At 44.4% G+C, this 20,489-nt stretch overlaps 1 long non-coding RNA gene across 1 annotated transcript in view; it reads right to left on the bottom strand.

Moving 5' to 3' along the window:
• Window positions 1-15,763: 15,763 nt before the first annotated feature.
• The window catches only part of LOC134969886 (uncharacterized), a 112,710-nt gene continuing 107,984 nt past the window's right edge, over window positions 15,764-20,489 (bottom strand). The window contains exon 3 of the long non-coding RNA XR_010189546.1: window positions 15,764-15,883. This is a non-coding gene — a long non-coding RNA (uncharacterized LOC134969886). The remainder of the gene's footprint in view (window positions 15,884-20,489) is intronic.

The raw sequence follows: 20,489 nt of genomic DNA, 5'->3' as shown, positions 1-20,489 counted from the left end.
TGCAGCTTGCAGGGGAAAGAGAGGGGGAGTCAGACCAGGCTGAGGAGGAGCAGTGTAATTGCAGTGAGTGCCATCAGGGGTGTTTGTTTGGTGCTCACCACAACATCTGACAATGTATCTGCTTTATTAGGATTGGTACAAAGGTGGATATTTTATATGCGTTGACCATCAATAGATGGTGCTAGACACCCCCAAAAGGCGGTGCTAGACACACCCCTCCGACGGTGCACCCCCTAATAAAATGTGCTGCGCACGCCAGTGAATAGATGCATCTATTCAGTGATCACCGGCTGCTTTGCAGAGCAAAGCAGCGGGTGATCATAGCCTTCCCCAACTGCCCCCCGCCGCGGGACACTGCAACCCGCGGGAGGGACAGCGGGACAGTGTTCGAATAGCGGGACTGTCCCGCTGAAATCGGGACAGTTGGGAGGTATGCTGAAATCTAAATTGCAGTGTAAAAATAAAGCAGCCAGTATTTACCCTTCACAGAAACAAAATAACCCACCCAAATCTAACTCTCTCTGCACATGTTATATCTGCCACACCTGCAGTGTGTGCACATGGTTTTGCCCAACTGCTAACAAACTTGCTGCTGCGATCAACTCTGAATTACCCCCATTAAGCGGCAGCACGTCAGGAGCATCCGGAATAATTGTCAGGGCTGTAGGTGGTATTACAGTATGTGTCTTTGACAAGCAATAAAAGCTGCTATAGGGGGCTATGGCGGTTGCGTTATTGATACAGCAGAGACTCCGCTGGAGAAGTCGTTGATTTCTATATGTAATATCTATCTGTTTGGAGAAGTGGTGATAACACCTTTTCCGTTGACAACAATAGAAATGGGTTTATCTCCATTTGATAAATTTACTCCTTAATCCGCAACTACTCGCGGAAAGTGTTGACCCATTCTATTCTCATCAGAGTGCAAACAGAGCATCACAACCGCACTTGCCGCAGAGTATTACATCCAGGATCCTTCCAGCATTTGTAAGTTACGTCACAGCGATTTAGTCATCACTGTTTTGCCGTGAACAAAGATTGGTTTTACATTGCGGCGAGCGGAACACAGGGTGTTATGCGTTCTGCATGGGCTGCTGGTAATGGAGAGGGTTAAGTGGTGCAGGGAGATTGGGTGGATACCTGGGCATATTCGGAAAGATTTAAGGAACAGCCTGGCATATGGGCAGAGGATAGTTGTGCCATAAACACAGTGGGGATAGTATAATTAAGACAGACTCAATCTGTGACTCCAGTGATTGACAAATGAAACAGTATAAGAACATCTGCCCCAAATATATCATCGCTCAGCTTTATCTACTATACAATGGGAGAGTGATGGAGAATATTCCCCAGTTCATTTGCAGCACAGAGCAACTGCACACGTGTTACACAGAGAGCTTGTGAGTATAATCCCAGATTTATCTGGTACCTGCACCCCCATATACCGCCCACGACTGATAAAATAAAAACCATCACTATCAGATCTCTACTATCGATGGTCAATCCAGGGGGCTGTGTTTGAGACTTTTCAGCGCCCATGTTAGTCGCAACTTGTGATTACACTCCCAGGCCGATTTCGGGGCGTACATCTGACGTCAGCTGTGATTAAAACATGGCGCCTCTGCGACTGCAGCTGCGTATATCCTGCACATGCATAGGTCAACCGCAATTGTCGATGGTGATTAATTTCTGCGCATGTATCGCAATTATGCAAAATTGTGAATGAATTGGTGGGCGTCTTATAGCTTTGTGGGTGGCTCTTCACATGCGTTTTTCTGTAGAAGCAGAAAATCGCTGAGCAAATCGCTTTACCTGTCGCAATAGCGATCCAAAATGTTGTACTCTCCGAACAGACCTGGTTTAATGCGTCATGGAATGTCTGCCTGTAAGAGGATTCTGGGCCCAGGTCTGTGTGATGTTAGTGTATTAGAATGCTTAATATTTGTAGACACTCCCTTAGTAATATGTGTAAACCTGAATCTTCAGTGGTGGTCCCTGGGACCAGGGGGATGCTGGGAAGTGGGTGGTCCAGTGTGCAGTGTGTCTGGAGTTGGTGATGGAATAAACAGCACAGTAGTGAACTCACATGTCTCTGTGTCCTGATGACTGGATTTACAAACATATGAGCAAAACATGGTGTCAGAAGAAGTGTAACTTGGACTGCTAGTGCTCTCAGAGTGTGAAAGAATCCTGCAGCAGTCTGTAAGGCTGTGATACTCAGTGTCTGCAAAGCCTGCCGTGTGCTCCTCTCTTCAAACAGTGAGTAACCATGGATAAACTAGCTCCTCCAACCGGCATGCTGGTGTCTGGTAACTTGTCTGAAAACTGGAAAAGATTTAAGCAAAGGTTTAATATATATCTTGCTGCATGTGGAGCTGATACAGAGGCTGACAAAACTAAGGCATCCATTTTCCTCCATGTGATAGGAGAGGATGTACTGGACATTTATAATAGTTTTCAGTTTGCTGAGGGGCAGAATATGGTGCTATCTTCTATAATGCAAAAGTTTGAAGATTACTTTGTGCCAAGGAAAAATGTGACATATGAAAGATATAAGTTTTTCACATGTGATCAGAAGACTGTAGATGGATTTGATCAGTATGTTACAGAGCTACAATCGCTCAGTAAAACCTGTGAGTTTGGTGATTTAAAGGATTCACTGATTAGAGATCGTATTGTCTGTGGAATACCTGATAATGGACTCAGAGAGAGATTGCTGAGAGAGCAAGACCTAACACTAGACAAGGCAGTGACTATGTGTAGATCTGCAGAAATAACTAGATTTCAAGCCAAAACGTTACACAAGGATGCTGATGCTGCTGTATATGTAGTGCAGAAAACAGCAAACCTCCATTCTCAAGAATGAAGCAGTCTAAGCCACAGTCTAATAAGGAAATGTGTAGTAGATGTGGAAATGCTCACAATCCTAAAATGTGCCCTGCTTATGGTAAAACCTGCATAAAATGTGGTAGACTTAATCACTTTGCCAAATGCTGTAAAATTAAAAGTAAAACAACCAAAGTGCATGCTGTTAAACAAACAAATGAATTCGTTGTGGATTGCATTGAACTTTGCAGTGCAGATAAGAAAGAATGGATTGTCCCTTTAACTGTGAACAAGATTGTCATTCCCTTTAAGCTTGTACTGGCGCGCAGGTGAATTTAATATCATTTCAAGACTATAAGACTTTTAGAGTAAAACCTAAAATTCATCCAGCCAAAGTGAAAGTTACAGGGTACACTGGGGAGGAAATTTCTGTGAAAGGTACATGCTTAGTGACACTGAAATATAAGGGACAACAGTTTAAAACATCTCTACTGATTGTGGATAAAAATGTGCAACCGATTCTAGGATTAAGTTCCTGTGAGAAACTAAGCTTGCTAAAGAAAGTTTTTATGGTGACATCACAAGTAGAAGATGACTGCAAATCGATGTTTACAGAATACAGAGACTTGTTTGAAGGTCTAGGTTGTTTGCCTGGAGAGCATAAAATAAATATAGACACGCAAGTTTCTACAGTGATACACTCCTGTAGAAAAGTGCCGTTTGCGCTGAGAGAAAAACTGAAACAATAGTTAAATCGCATGGAAGCCTTGGGTGTGATACAGAAAGTTGATGAGCCTACTGAATGGGTAAGCTCCTTAGTAATTGTTGAAAAGAAAAATGGACAACTCAGAATATGTCTAGAGCCCAGAGATGTAAACAAAGCTATTAAACGAGAACATTTCAAACTACCAACCAGAGATGAAATCATGTCGCAATTTGCGGGAGCAAAATGGTTCAGTAAATTGGACGCATCTTCAGGATTCTGGCAAATGAAGCTAGATGAGGCCAGCTCAAAGCTTTGTACATTTAATACACCAGAAGGTCGATACAGATTTCTTAGACTACCATATGGAATTTTGTCTGCTCCAGAAGTATATCACAAAAAGATACACATGATTTTTGAACATATTCCAGGTGTTGAAACAATGATGGATGACATTATTGTCTGGGGATCTACAAAGGAAGAACATGATTCTAGATTGAGACAAGTAATGGAACTTGTCAAGAATGTGAATCTAAAGCTAAACAAGGACAAATGTGAATTTGGCGTGAATACACTTACCTTTATGGGCGACGTGGTCTCGGATCAAGGTGTAAAACCAGAATCAAGGAAAATATCAGCCATAGTGAACATGGAACGTCCTAACAACAAAGATGACGTCAGAAGATTCCTAGGGATGATTACTTACTTAGGAAAGTTTATTTCTCAACTCTCTGAACGAACAGCCTCTCTTAGATGGTTGTTGGGCAAAGATAACGAGTGGATGTGGTCACATGAACAAGAAGAAAGTTGGCAAAACTTGAAACAGATCATTACAGAGCAACCAGTGCTAAAATTCTTTGATCCTGCGAAAAGAATAAGAATTTCAGCAGATGCTTCGCAATTTGGCCTAGGCTCAGTGCTCTTACAAGAACATGAGGATACATGGCAACCAGTAATCTATGCATCAAGAGCACTGACAAGTGCTGAAACAAGGTATGCTCAGATAGAAAAAGAACTTCTAGCGATCACATATGCATGTGAGCTATTTCATCAGTTTGTGTATGGTCAAACATTTACAGTGGAAACTGACCACAAGCCATTGGTAGCTATCATGACTAAATCATTGCATGACTGTCCGTTGAGAATTCAACGAATGCTTATCAGACTACAGAAATATGATGTACACTTGCTGTACTGTCCCGGCAAATACATGTAAATTGCTGATACACTTTCTTGTGCTGTGGACAAAAGTGAAGGTTCCAAAAGTCTGATGGAGGAAGAGATAGAAGCCTCTGTTAATTTGATCGTAGCTTCTCTACCAGTGTCTCTTGCAAGACAAGAACAGATTAGGAAAGAAACTGAGACAGATGACACAATGAAAGTGTTGAAAGATATCATTCTGAAAGGTTGGCCAGCAGAAAAACATGCGTGCCCACTGTCTACCCATGATTATTGGATGTACCGCAGTGACCTTACAGTTGTCGATGGTATTATTTACAAAGGCAATAGGTTTGTCATACCTGCACGACTAAGAAAAACTATGCTGTGCAAGATACATGAAGGCCACTTAGGAGAAGAAAAATGTAAGCGGAGAGCGTGTGAAGTTATGTATTGGCCAAGAATGAACCAAGACATAGCACAGACTACAGCTACATGTGAATTATGTCTTACGCATAGACCGAAACAACAAGTCGAGCCACTGAGTCCTCACGCAGTGCCAGAGAGACCGTACCAGAAAGTTGGCGCAGATTTGTTTGATTGTAATGGGAAAACATACATTGTCGTGACTGATTATTACTCTAACTACCCTGAGCTGAAGACACTACATACAACTACTAGTAAAGCCGTAATCAATTGCATGAAGTCAATCTTTGCAAGGCATGGTGTTCCTATGGAAGTGTTCACTGACAATGGTCCTCAGTTTTCCAGTGCTGAATTTAGACAATTTGCTGATGAGTGGGAATTTGTCCATACTACGTCAAGTCCCCACTATCCACGCTCAAATGGGTTGGTGGAAAGTTCAGTAAAAACTGTAAAGAGTCTCATGAAAAAAGCTCAAGTAGGTAAAGAAGATTTCTACAAAAATCTTTTAATCTACCGCAGTACATCTTTACAGAATGGACTTTCTCCTGCACAAATGCTGATGGGAAGGAGGATTAGAGCAAATCTCCCGATACATGATGAACTGCTTAATACACATAACTCAGCGTTGGTCAGACTGAGTAAGGAACGTCAACAGGCGAAACAGAAACTGTTCCATGACAGGTGAGCAAAAAGCTTATCTGATCTAAAATCGGGTGACCAAGTCCATCTCAGAGATCATGAGAAAGGTATTTGGGTGCAGAAAGGTATTGTGCAAGCACAAGTAGCACCAAGATCTTACACTATACGTACAGAGCGTGGAACGGAAGTAAGAAGAAATCGGGTGGATTTAAGATCTCAACCTAACCATAATGAAGACAACATGACTGAAGAATACCCTTCATGTGACATGTATGTTGATCCTGATAATGGTGAACAAACCACGATTCTAGAAAGGTCCAATATGGTCGATGAAACGCAGACTGTGTATGAAAGACCCAAAAGGGAAATACGCAGGCCTGAGAGACTCATTGAAACATGTTAGATGATGTTCTTAATATGACGTTGTTAATTGTTGCATTGAAGCATACAGGGCTTATCTTTAAAGAAAAGAGGATGTGATGTTAGTGTATTAGAATGCTTAATATTTGTAGACACTCCCTTACTAACATGTGTAAGCCTGAATCTTCAGTGATGGTCCCTGGGACCAGGGGGATGCTGGGAAGTGGGTGGTCCAGTGTGCAGTGTGTCTGGAGTTGGTGATGGAATAAACAGCACAGCAGTGAACTCACATGTCTCTGTGTCCTGATGACTGGATTTACAAACATATGAACAAAACAGTCTGGAGATTCTCTAATGAGTGTTTAGTGACATGCTCCCCTGTAACACCAACCTAGACCATACAGTATTTGGGATATTTCCAATGGAATATAAAAGTTGAAAAAAAAAACCTTCTATTGGCAGTTTCAGGTGCAGTACATTGATGACGTATTCTCACGTTCTGGAACCTGCCCCCCTGTGTTGTGTTAAAGAAGAAGCTCTTTTATATATTTTACATGCGGGCAGGCCCTGCGACAAGGAGGGGGACATATGGGACACTTGTGCGGGGTGATAATGCCGATTTATTACCTTATAATATTCACTATATGTGGGTAGGAGACTCAGTACGCAATTGGCGTATGGGGTACCGTAAGGGTACGCACTTAGCGTAGCAGACGCTTAGCCGTGGTCGAGACGCACATGCGGCACGCTCGCTCACAGCTTAACGCTTGGTGTCAAACACGCTATAGGCGGCCGACTACCGTAATGCTACGCAAACAGCGTAGCGGACGCTCGTGACCACGAGGGGAACACGAGCGGCGCAGACGCTCACGGGATGACACTCAGTAAACCTTGTATGCAACACACTGAAAGATTGAGTTTGTACTGTAAACCTTACTACTGAAATACTGTAGCGATATAACGCTGCTTAACCTTGTTAATACTAAAGCTGCTTGAGCGATTGAGACGCTCCGAATACCCTCAGCAATGTAATAAACACACAATACCTTGCTAAGGTTCCAACACCTTTACTAACAATATTTAGCTATGTAAAAAGGGGAAAACAGTTAACAGTTCATACACTACAGACTAACATCAATATCTAAGCAGAATAACTACACATAAATATACAATAGCGGCACAATCGCAAACAATAACATACAATGAGAGAGAGAAAGAGAACGTGGCAAAATACAGTCAGAGAATAAGTTGGTTACAGAGAAGAACTTACACACCGGGGAACGATCGCTGCGCAGTCCTGGTACCAGCTCTCTAGCTAGTCAATGATGAAAACCGTTGTGGAGAGAAGACTGAGCTGGCCAGGCTGGTTGTTCTTATATACACTGCGTACAGTACACTACAAAGGGACCTATAATCTCATTGTTCATTGGGCACAGGAATGTCTCCCCGCATTATAACAAAAGGTCATAGGTTAGTTTGAACAGGTGGGCTGTGACTATATCGAACTGCTCAGGTGGGAGGGAATCTCAGGATTCCCGCCGCATGGATAATGAACCGCAAATATAGTAAATGTCCAGAAACTGCTAATAGACATAACTATACGCAGGAGCGATTAATCTTTACCTAACCAGCACCGGATTGTTTCTAATAAAATGTTCTTTAGTTAGGTACCAAACACCACTGCTCAAACCCTGTCTGACCCTTCGTATCATGCAAAGAGGAATTCCTCTGTCCAGGGACCAGTTACAATAAACAAACTTACAGTTATCATCAAGGGGAACATTATCTATAAAACATACTATTTGGATTTACTATGTAACGATTGAGTCGCCCGCTAGACGCACACAAACTCTACCGTAAATGCACATACCACGCGCCCGAGCGCACGCCCGTGGAGGCGCCGTCACGCAACTGCGAATATGCGCACGCACGGGAGAGAATGTGCATGTGCAGCGGGCAAGCGCATGGGGTGAATATATGGCAACGTGTAGCATGATATTTTTCCGACTTTGACAGTCCACCCTTTGGCAGTCATCAATAACTGCCACTTCCTAAAACAGTTCAAAAAAGAAAAATATATGTCAACATGTAAATACCTTTTTATGATTGGGTAAAGGGAGGAGAGGAGAAGGTGGGAAAAAGGTATGACCTAGTGAGATAGTAGAAGCATGTGTGTATGAATCCATGTTTGAGGGGTCATGTATCATCGTGCCGTACGTGTTTTAAATCAAGCTTCGAGGTATTGCGAAGTATACATTTGAATCCTTCTTATCCCGTATTAAGGGTCTGTGGATGGGCTGTCAAACTTTACCGAGCTCTTTTTGGCTTTTGGTTGCAACAAATGGGGGAGCACATTTAGTTGATGATACATGAATGGGGGGATATGTGAGTGCTGATATCTGTGTCTATATTCCCTATCGACTATGTGTGTCATTACCTGAAGGTTGTAGAAATGAAGATAAGAAACAATCGTTATAAATGCAGTCGTAAACTATGTGAGTTTAAATAAACAGTCGCCGATTGAGGTCTTGTCTGATGTCTTGTCTTGATGTACATGTTGTCTGATGTCTCTCGGTGCTTTTGCTATAAATAGCGAGCAAAAAGCTTTTCCATTGTCCATAAAGTTACAGACTCTAAAGTATTGGGCTATCGTAAGTTAAAGTCACTAGGGATATTGGGGGTCTGTGGCATAGTCCATCAATGGTCTGTATAAAAGAGGTTGTCAAATTCTTCTTCCAAGCGGATGTCTTTGTACCTTTACTCGGTGATTATGTTGCTCTTGGAAAACTACGCCTCTGTCTCTGTCATCAGAACCCATTCCAGATCCTTTCTCGACCTCCATGGTACTCTCACCGAAACAGACTGCTCTGGTCAACATCATGGTCAACAGGAAAATCCGGATCACAGTCTCTTGGGGCAAGTCCATCTTAGAGGAGTAAAAGGAGAAATTTGTAATGTGGATACAAAAAAATAATTGAGGGGAAAGAAAATTGTTACGATGTCTTTTGTCCTCTAGTCTTGTTGTTCTTCTTGCTCTGTTGTCATCTCAAAGGTGCTGTCTCTCAGTCTTCCAAACAAACATTCTGGTGATACTGTCACGATCCGGGTATCTGGACGCCATTACTTACCCTTCAGATGCCTCCTAAGGCGGGCTCAGCGTTCCAGGACCGGATTCCGCTGTTCCTGAGTTTCCACATGCAGAGTGGTCTTTTCATCAGCCGCGGCCTCCGCTGTGCCCGCGTGGTTAAATGTGCATCTATCAGCCTGGCGTTTCCTGTCTCCGGTGGCCGGCGCCGCCATTACTGTTTCCCAGACCACATGGATTACAAACCAAACTTCCCTCCAAGTGTCTGCATGGGCGCAGCCATCTTGGATTCTGTCATCTGATCATTTCCACCAATCTGCTGTCTGTGTTGTTGATTTGCATAATTGCCTAGCCAACCCCTTCCTTGCTGCAGGTATAAGTAAGCTGTACCTGAGCAAGGAAGACGTGAGTGCTTTGGTTGTCAAACCTAGTTCCTGTTTGTCTCTCTTCTATGATTGTCTTCCAGGTTCCAGCTCCTGTCTCAAGACTTCCACCATAGAGACCCGCACCAGCATTCCACCTGCGGTGTAGCCTGACTCTCCAATCCATTGTGGATTCATCTGTTTCCAGCTACAACACTACCTGCTTCCAGCCTCAGCTTCCAGCAGAGTACAGCTTCCCTTAAAGGGCCGGTGTCCTTTCTACACTTTACCACTCTCCACCGGAATTATTATTTCTCCGCTCTCAAGTTCTACATTTCAGTTCACATTTCATCGCTCCCAAAGTTCATTTATTATTTAACTGGTTCCAGCCAGTATCCACTCCGTGCTAACAACAGTCTGGTTCCAGCCAGTATCCACAGCAGCTGTTTTACCTTCAGCAACCCAGCTCTTCCTGGAACACCAGCTGGTACAATCCTGGGTTATCTCCATTGCTACAGCCGGGCCTGGTAAGGACTTTCCATCTAGAAGATCATAAGAACTATCTCACACTACCAGTGCCCTGTGGCTCCTGCCATGCTGTAGTACTCAGGAACTGTATTTATTCTTTGCTGACTTTTACGTTTTCTTTTATTGCTGCTGTGATGCGGAGTTGTCATAATAAACATCATTGACTTTTATCTAAGTTGTCGTGGTCACGCCTTCGGGCAGTTATTATTCATGTTACTTACATGTCCAGGGGTCTGATACAACCTCCCAGGTTCCGGTACATCTCAGCCCCTACAACTGAGGCTGCCTCCCGTCAGCTCAGGCCCTCAGTTGTGACAGTAAGCACTGACCTAATGAATCCAGCCGGAGACCAGGATCAAGCGGCCAGGCCGATGCAAGAACTGGCAGCCCGACTAGAACATCAGGAGGCTGCACAGGGCCACATCATCCGCTGTCTCCAGGATCTCTCTACTCGGCTGGATGGGATTCAGACAACTCTCCGTGGATCAGGCGCGTCTGGTGCGTCAACCACAGTGACTCCAGCTATAACCCCACCCACCTTACCCATTTCTGCTCCACGTCTTCATCTTCCAACGCCAGCAAAATTTGACGGATCTCCAAGATTCTGCAGGGGATTTCTCAACCAGTGTGAGATTCAGTTTGAGCTACAACCTGGCAATTTTCCCAGTGACCGTACAAAAATTGCCTACATTATTTCTCTTCTCAGTGGCTCAGCCCTTGATTGGGCATCACCGTTATGGGAGAGGTCCGACACCCTGCTATCTTCTTACACTGCATTTGTGTCAACATTCAGGCGCATCTTCGACGAGCCAGGCCGGGTAACTTCAGCTTCGTCTGAGATTCTCCGTTTACGCCAGGAATCACGTACTGTAGGACAATATCTTATACAGTTCCAGATCCTGGCATCCGAACTGGCATGGAACGACGAGGCCCTGTATGCTGCATTCTGGCATGGTTTATCCGAGCGTATTAAAGATGAGTTAGCTACCAGAGACTTACCCTCCAAGTTAGATGAGCTAATCTCACTTTGTACGAAAGTTGACTTACGTTTCAGAGAGAGAGCAACTGAGCGTGGAAGATCATCTGCTCCAAAATCTTCTACTCCTCCTCCTCGCCAACTGTCACCAACTACAGATGAACCCATGCAAATTGGCCGTTCCCGTTTAACTCCTGCTGAGCGCCGAAGACGTCTCTCCGAGTTTCTCTGTCTGTATTGTGCAGCTCCGTCTCACACCATTAATGCCTGTCCCAAACGTCCGGGAAACTCCAAATCCTAGCTCGCCAAGGAGAGGGCCGGCTAGGAGTAATGATCTCCTCTCCATCTCCTCAAGATTGTAACCTCCCAGTCTCGCTTCAAGTTGCTCAACGTTATCAGAACGTCATTGCCCTCCTGGATTCCGGAGCAGCTGGGAACTTTATTACTGAAGCCTATGTTAAACGGTGGTCCCTACCCACCGAGAGACTTCCTTCGTCCTTTTCCTTAACTGCTGTGGATGGCAGTAAAATTTTTGATACAGTTATTTCTCTAAGGACTCTACCAGTTCGTCTGAGAGTGGGAGTTCTTCATTCCGAACTTATTTCATTTTTAGTGATTCCAAGAGCCACACATCCTGTGGTCCTGGGCCTTCCATGGCTCCGTCTTCACAATCCTACAATTGATTGGACGACTACGCAAATCCTGGCATGGGGTTCCTCCTGTACTAAGACATGTTTGTTTAAAGTGTTGCCTGTCTGTTCTTCCTCCCCCAGGTCGTCTGATGTTCCACCTCCTCCATATCAAGATTTCACGGATGTGTTCAGTAAAGCTTCTGCTGATATCCTTCCTCCTCATAGAGAATGGGACTGCCCGATTGATCTCGTTCCAGGGAAGGTTCCACCTCGAGGCCGAACTTATCCGTTGTCTCTCCCCGAGACACATTCTATGGAGGAATACATTAAAGAGAACCTAGCAAAGGGGTTCATTCGACCTTCTTCTTCTCCAGCCGGCGCAGGCTTCTTTTTTGTAAAGAAGAAAGATGGTGGTCTGCGGCCGTGCATCGACTACAGAGGTTTGAACGACATTACCATCAAGAACCGCTATCCTTTACCCCTGATTACTGAGCTCTTTGACAGAGTTAGCGGAGCTACCATCTTTACAAAGCTGGACCTGAGAGGTGCATACAATCTCATCCGGATCCGTGAGGGTGACGAGTGGAAGACCGCATTTAACACCCGTGACGGACATTATGAGTACCTCGTCATGCCCTTCGGATTGAGCAATGCTCCAGCTGTCTTCCAGCATTTCGTCAATGAGATCTTCAGAGACATTCTATACCGTCATGTCGTGGTCTATCTAGATGATATCCTCATTTTTGCCAACGATTTAGAGGAACATCGTTTCTGGGTAAAGGAGGTTCTGTCCCGTCTCCGTGTCAATCATCTCTACTGCAAATTAGAGAAATGCGTCTTTGAAGTCAAGTCCATTCCGTTTCTAGGGTACATTGTGTCCGGTTCCGGACTAGAGATGGATCCTGAGAAACTACAAGCAATCCAGAATTGGCCGGTACCCTTAACCCTCAAAGGGGTCCAGAGGTTCTTAGGGTTCGCCAATTATTACCGAAAGTTTATACGAGACTTTTCCACCATTGTGGCGCCTATTACTGCTTTCACCAAGAAGGGTGCTAACCCGTCCAAGTGGTCTGAAGAAGCCATGCAAGCTTTTCATCTTTTAAAACAGAGGTTCATCTCTGCACCTGTCCTGAAACAGCCTGACATCGACTCTCCTTTCATCTTAGAGGTGGATGCCTCCTCCGTTGGAGTAGGAGCGGTGTTATCTCAGAGGGCTAAAGATGGTCATTTACATCCTTGCAGTTTCTTCTCACGGAAGTTCTCCCCAGCGGAGCGCAACTATGCCATTGGCGACCAGGAGTTGCTAGCCATCAAGCTCGCTCTAGAGGAGTGGAGATATCTGTTGGAGGGAGCTTCTCATTCAATCACCATCCTTACAGACCACAAGAACCTTCTATATCTAAAAGGCGCACAATGTCTCAACCCTCGTCAGGCCAGATGGGCACTTTTCTTTTCCAGGTTCGACTTTAAACTCCAGTTCTGTCCGGGCTCTCAGAATCGCAAGGCCGATGCCCTTTCCCGCTCATGGGAGCAAGAAAATGAGTCAGAGTCTTCAGACAAGCATCCTATTATAAATCCGTTGGCATTCTCCACGGTAGGGATGGACTCTACGCCCCCATCAGGGAAAAGTTTTGTGAAGCCGACACTAAGGAAGAAGCTCATGCATTGGGCCCATGCTTCCCGTTTTGCCGGACATACAGGTATCCAAAAAACCCTGGAGTTTATCTCTAGGTCCTATTGGTGGCCAACTCTGAAAAAGGACGTTTTGGAGTTTATTGCATCTTGCCCAAAGTGTGCTCAACATAAAGTATCCCGCCAGTCGCCTGCGGGGCAACTGGTTCCACTATCTGTTCCCCGTCGACCATGGACCCATTTGTCGATGGATTTTATTACAGATTTGCCCATGTGCAACAAGTTCAATACCATCTGGGTGGTAGTTGACCGGTTCACCAAGATGGCACACTTCATTCCTCTCACCGGTCTTCCGTCAGCTTCCAAGTTGGCTCAAGTATTCATACAAGAGATCTTCCGACTCCACGGTCTTCCAGAAGAAATTATCTCAGATCGAGGAGTTCAATTCACAGCCAAATTCTGGCGAAGTTTATGTCAAGTCCTCCAAGTCAAGTTAAAGTTTTCCACGGCTTACCATCCTCAGACCAATGGTCAAACTGAGAGGGTGAATCAGGACTTGGAGGCCTTCCTCCGCATCTATGTGTCCTCCTCTCAAGATGACTGGGTTCAATTACTTCCCTGGGCCGAGTTCTGTCATAACAACCAGTATCATTCTTCATCTTCCTCAACACCATTCTTCACCAACTTTGGATTCCACCCTAAAGTCCCTGAGTTCCAACCGCTTCCAGCAACTTCTGTTCCCGCAGTGGATATCACCTTGCATCAGTTTGCCAATATCTGGAAGAGCGTACGATCAGCTCTGCTCAAGGCATCGTTCAGGTACAAGAAGTTTGCGGATAAGAAGCGTCGAGCAGTTCCTGCTCTCAAGGTGGGTGATCGGGTATGGTTATCCACGAAGAATTTGAGGTTAAGAGTTCCCAGTATGAAGTTTGCACCTCGCTACATCGGTCCTTTTAAAATTGATCAAGTCATCAATCCTGTTGCTTACAGACTCCAGTTACCTCCCTTCTTAAAAATACCCAGGACATTCCATGTTTCCCTGTTGAAACCGCTAATCTTGAATCGGTTTCATTCCTCACTTCCACCAACTCCGAAAGTCCAAACTCAACGAGGCGTTGAGTATGAAGTGGCCAAGATCCTGGACTCACGTCACCGTTACGGTCAACTTCAGTATCTCATTGACTGGAAGGGCTATGGTCCTGAAGAACGCTCTTGGACCAATGCCTCTGACGTCCATGCTCCTGCCTTGGTCCGAAATTTCCACGCAAAGTTTCCTTTAAAGCCTAAGAAGTGTCCTGGGGCCACTCCTAAAGGGGGGGGGGTGCTGTCACGATCCGGGTATCTGGACGCCATTACTTACCCTTCAGATGCCTCCTAAGGCGGGCTCAGCGTTCCAGGACCGGATTCCGCTGTTCCTGAGTTTCCACATGCAGAGTGGTCTTTTCATCAGCCGCGGCCTCCGCTGTGCCCGCGTGGTTAAATGTGCATCTATCAGCCTGGCGTTTCCTGTCTCCGGTGGCCGGCGCCGCCATTACTGTTTCCCAGACCACATGGATTACAAACCAAACTTCCCTCCAAGTGTCTGCATGGGCGCAGCCATCTTGGATTCTGTCATCTGATCATTTCCACCAATCTGCTGTCTGTGTTGTTGATTTGCATAATTGCCTAGCCAACCCCTTCCTTGCTGCAGGTATAAGTAAGCTGTACCTGAGCAAGGAAGACGTGAGTGCTTTGGTTGTCAAACCTAGTTCCTGTTTGTCTCTCTTCTATGATTGTCTTCCAGGTTCCAGCTCCTGTCTCAAGACTTCCACCATAGAGACCCGCACCAGCATTCCACCTGCGGTGTAGCCTGACTCTCCAATCCATTGTGGATTCATCTGTTTCCAGCTACAACACTACCTGCTTCCAGCCTCAGCTTCCAGCAGAGTACAGCTTCCCTTAAAGGGCCGGTGTCCTTTCTACACTTTACCACTCTCCACCGGAATTATTATTTCTCCGCTCTCAAGTTCTACATTTCAGTTCACATTTCATCGCTCCCAAAGTTCATTTATTATTTAACTGGTTCCAGCCAGTATCCACTCCGTGCTAACAACAGTCTGGTTCCAGCCAGTATCCACAGCAGCTGTTTTACCTTCAGCAACCCAGCTCTTCCTGGAACACCAGCTGGTACAATCCTGGGTTATCTCCATTGCTACAGCCGGGCCTGGTAAGGACTTTCCATCTAGAAGATCATAAGAACTATCTCACACTACCAGTGCCCTGTGGCTCCTGCCATGCTGTAGTACTCAGGAACTGTATTTATTCTTTGCTGACTTTTACGTTTTCTTTTATTGCTGCTGTGATGCGGAGTTGTCATAATAAACATCATTGACTTTTATCTAAGTTGTCGTGGTCACGCCTTCGGGCAGTTATTATTCATGTTACTTACATGTCCAGGGGTCTGATACAACCTCCCAGGTTCCGGTACATCTCAGCCCCTACAACTGAGGCTGCCTCCCGTCAGCTCAGGCCCTCAGTTGTGACAGATACAATATTCCTTCCAAATCTGTGATCTTTCTGTAAGGAGCAAAAATCTTGCATTACCATTTGTCTAACTGATGTGTGACATACCATCTTTAAAGCATGAGAACATGAGAGAGAAGAGGGGAAAAAAAACAAACGAGAAAGAGAACAATTCATCACATTTTTCATTAAACAACAAACAAAAAAACATTATCAGATCTTCCGTTCACCATCAGGCTGTCACACCAACACATCCACTGGTATCTTTGCGCAGTCCCCTCCCCACCAGTATTTCCACACTCCACCCTTTTGTGCCTGGCCAGGACACACCGATGTCGGTAGTTCACACTGGGGTTAGGTAGACTTCTGCAAAGACCAAGTAGCTATGTGATGTTTGAGTTCTGCCGATGAACGTTAGAGATGGGGAAAAAGAAACATTTATAGATAAATTACAACATTTTACCCGGCCGTTCCTGTGTCTACAAGGAACTGACCTCCTAACATCATTAACTGTACCTTCAGGCTTACTATCATTCCTAATGATCACCTTTCCTGACTGCATCTTATGGGTGTAGATCAAAATTTTACATATGTGGTACCTGATTACAATTTTGTGTATCCCGACTTTGCTCATGTTCTTGTCTAGGGGGTCTGACTTTATGTGGGCTGTTACAGTTGCTGGCGTAATGCCCTTCCCTTTTACACAAATAACAAACCTTGGGCTTCCTCCAAGTGCCAGTTACCTGGCGTCTTGGTTGATTTGATGCCTCCTCAAACGCTTGGGTGCTCATCACCATCAACCGCTTTCCCTGTACTTCCCTGATTCCTTGGATACCATGGTTATGTTGTTGTCTAGGGGGTTGATATGACTTTTGTCTACTTCTTGATCTACAATCTCTTGCAAAATGTCCCTCTTTGTGACAATGGTAACAAACTACCACTGACAATGTCTATAATATTTGTCCTATTAAAAACACGTTAAAGGTTAAAGAACACAGTACGCAATTGGCGTAAAAAGTACCGCAAGGGTACTCCCTTAACTATACCTTAAGGAATGTACTTATACTGTAAACCTCTGTGTAGTGGGAGAGTGTAGATGCAACACAGTATAACCTTATTACCTTTAAAGCTGTTCGAGCGTCACTGACGCTCTGAGATTACTTAATACTATAAGAAATACACAGATACCGTGCTCAGGGTCCAACGCCTAAATATATATTATGAATGATATACTTGCAAAAGAATTTAACACAATACAAGTCATACACTACAATATAACATAGACTACCTAACCAGATAACTACACAGGAAATACAATACAATACAATTACTATTTAAGGGAAAATAAAAGAGAAAGAGAAGGAGAGAGAGAGAGAGATTGAGAGAGATTGGCTCAGAGTAACAAGAAGATTAATATGATTGCGGAGAAACACTTACACATGTGAGGAACAATCGCTGCGCAGTCAGTCAATGCTGAGAATCTTTGTTTAGAAAGTACTTGAGCTTTGTTTAGAAAGTACTTGAGCTGCCTGTCCCTATATACACAACACCCAGCAACACAATTGTCCCTACAATGCCGCATGGGGCAGAAGCTAGACTCCATTTTGGGAAAACTCCACTTGATTCCAAAGACTACACCACATGGCTGAAAGGGGGAGGGGAAAATACCCGGCAGCAGCCATTTTAGATTTGCAGGTCCAAACACATGGCACTCTCTACTACACCACAATCACATAGCAGAAAACACAAGACTCCATTTTATTCCAAAATGTCCAAGCCTCAAAACAATGCATATGTTCTGATTTTACAATTCCAAACAATCTAAATCACCTTTCACAATTTCAATCCAACTTCCTAGAACCATCTTATTAAATCTCCATAGGCAAACAAATACCACAAATGCTATGCTACAGGTTGTCTAATGTTCCACTTCATCACAGACTTCACAGAGTATTCAGCACAAACAAGTTACAATCACACAGCTGCGCAAGCCTCACCATCCCCAAGCCATTTGTTTCTCCAAACCAACCACTCTATGCTTACCCATCATTCCACAACTACCCCACCACAAAACACACATTTAAAACTACTCTATGCCAATCAGCCATGAGATATTGAGATTATGGTACTTAGCCTTTCGTAAGGAGCCTGGTGATGATCCAGCCATGCTTGCTGTGTGTCAGGTAGCTGTGTGAGTGAGTGAGTGAGCCCTGTGATCTCCAGTGGGTATATCATACCCTCATTCCAGCTGTGGGGGTGTGTCAACAACAAGATGTGTGTGTGTGTCCCTCACAGCATGTGAGCCAGCTGCATCAGTGGCCTTGGTTATGCAAAACAATGGGTGATGACCAACACATTCCTGTCTTGTGGGAAGCTATTGTTTGGCGAATACTGTCCCACTGTCCACTCTCAGTTGAGACAATGACATCTCAGCAATCATTCTTCTGTATACAAATCCAGCCCCATTTCGTAAACACAGGTGTTGGCCCTCCTCATTGAGTCTCAAAGCTCAGTGTAATTAAAGGCTATTGTACTCTGTCTGCGGGAAAGATACTGATTCGGAATACAATTAATCTTCAATTACTATTCCTGTGCTTTAGCTATGCATATGAAGATGTGAAGCCCTCACAACATGCAAACTATTGTTTGGGGGATCTCTAAGGTCAAAGAGCCATTTGAGACCCACTGATACCTGTTGGACTCAGGGGAATATTAACTTATAAAATACATTATATGGTTGAATTATGTAACGATTGAGTCGCACGCTGGGCACACAGAAACTCTACCGTAAATGCGCATACAGTGCGCCTGCGGGTGCACGTAACAGCGGGTATGCGCACGCACGGGAGAGCGCCCGCATGCGCAGCGCGGACATGTATGAGGTGCAAATATGGCAGTGTGCATAGTGATATTTTTCTGACTTTGACAGTCCACTCTTTGGCAGTCAACAATAACTGCCACTTCCTAAAACATTTCAAAAGGAGAAAAATATATGTCAAGTGTAAATACATTTCCATGGTTGGGTTGGGGAGGAGAAAGAGAAGGTGTGAAAAGGGTATGACCTAGTGAGATAGCAAAAGCATGTGTGTATGAATCCATGTTTGGGGGGTCATGTATCATCGTGCCGTACGTGTTTTAAATCAAGCTTCGAGGTATTGCGAAGTATACATTTGAATTCCTTCTTATCCCGTGGTACGGGTCTGTGGATGGGCTGTCAAACTTTACCGAGCTCTTTTCGGCTGTGGTTGTAACAAAATGGGGGAGCACATTTTAGTTGATGATACATGAATGGGGGAATATGTGCTTGCTGATATCTGTGCCTGTATTCCCTATCGACTATGTGTATAATTACCTGAGGGTTGTAGAGATGAAGATAAGACATAATTACGGTAAATGCAGTGGTATTCTATGTCAGGTTAATGAACATTCGTCGATTGAGGTCTTGTTCGGTGTCTGTTGAATGCAGTCTTCTTTGTGCTTTTGCCCATTAGGTGCGAGCAAAAGCTGTCAATGTCCATAGATTTACAAAAGTGTTGGGCTAGCGTAATTTTAAAATTTCTAGGGAAACTGGGGATCCATGGCATAGTTCATCAAAAATCTGTGTATAAGGTTGTCAGAACTTCTTCTTTAATCCATCTGTTGTCTGTATATCGGCTCATCAAATTCCTCGTCCAAGTGGGTCTTTTTACCTTGGAGGAAAACGGAAAAACAGGTGAAAGAAACGGACCGTATAATCGCATTTTCATTACATCATTGTTTCTACCGTTGGGTCATAAATCAAGTCCATTGGGATTACAGTTTCCTCACTCCTTAGACTCATTACCTCAGGTAGTACTTTTCCAATATAACACAATCCTTCAGAGTTTGGGGCAAGCCACTTATACGCCTTCCTCCCGCATATGAAATATGCATCATCGGGGAGAACATATGGGACGGAGTAGGACATAACCATGTTACACATCTTCCATGTGAAATCTCCTAATCCTAATTCTCCCATCTGCTTAGTACACGTATCAGTTTGTACGATATGTGCACAGTATCCTAGTGATACCTCTCCAACTCTCGTAATCCTATTTCCTAAGGTATACCTATATCGGAAAGATTTTCCTCTACTGGCTATGTGGCGTATAAGCTCTGTATCTGTAGGCTTTCTATCTGCTCTATGCGAAAAGGTCATGGTTTGGTTACTCCATGACACTTCCCAATTTCCCGGCTTTCGGGGATTGGAGATGTTAAAACTAGAGATGAGCGGATTCGGTTTTACTCGGTTTTACTCGGTTCTCAAAACCGAATCTTATTGGCTATCCAAAACACGTGACATCCGTGAGCCAATAAGATTCGGTTTTGAGAACCGAGTAAAACCGAGTAAAACCGAATCCGCTCATCTCTAGTTAAAACCTAATAGGGACCTATCCACATGGTATTGGTGGAGCTTCAAACTAGGAGGGCTGGAGATATTAAACCTCCTGTCCACCGGCCTCCCACCCTTTAGCTCAAGTACCTCCCCTACCGTTAAAGGAAATGGTACTAGCCCTGATTTGCTATGACCTTGAGGTGCTTGAGAGCATACCCAACAATCTGTTTTATTTAACACATTACCCACTAAGGAGTGATAGTCACTCCATGGATGCCGGTCCGTATGGATATTAAAACTGGATTG

Source organism: Pseudophryne corroboree, chromosome 11 (genome assembly GCF_028390025.1).
Source record: "Pseudophryne corroboree isolate aPseCor3 chromosome 11, aPseCor3.hap2, whole genome shotgun sequence".
Classification (NCBI taxonomy): Eukaryota; Metazoa; Chordata; class Amphibia; order Anura; family Myobatrachidae; genus Pseudophryne; species Pseudophryne corroboree.
Note: the sequence above shows the minus strand (reverse complement) of the source record. Positions and strands in the feature narration are given on the sequence as shown.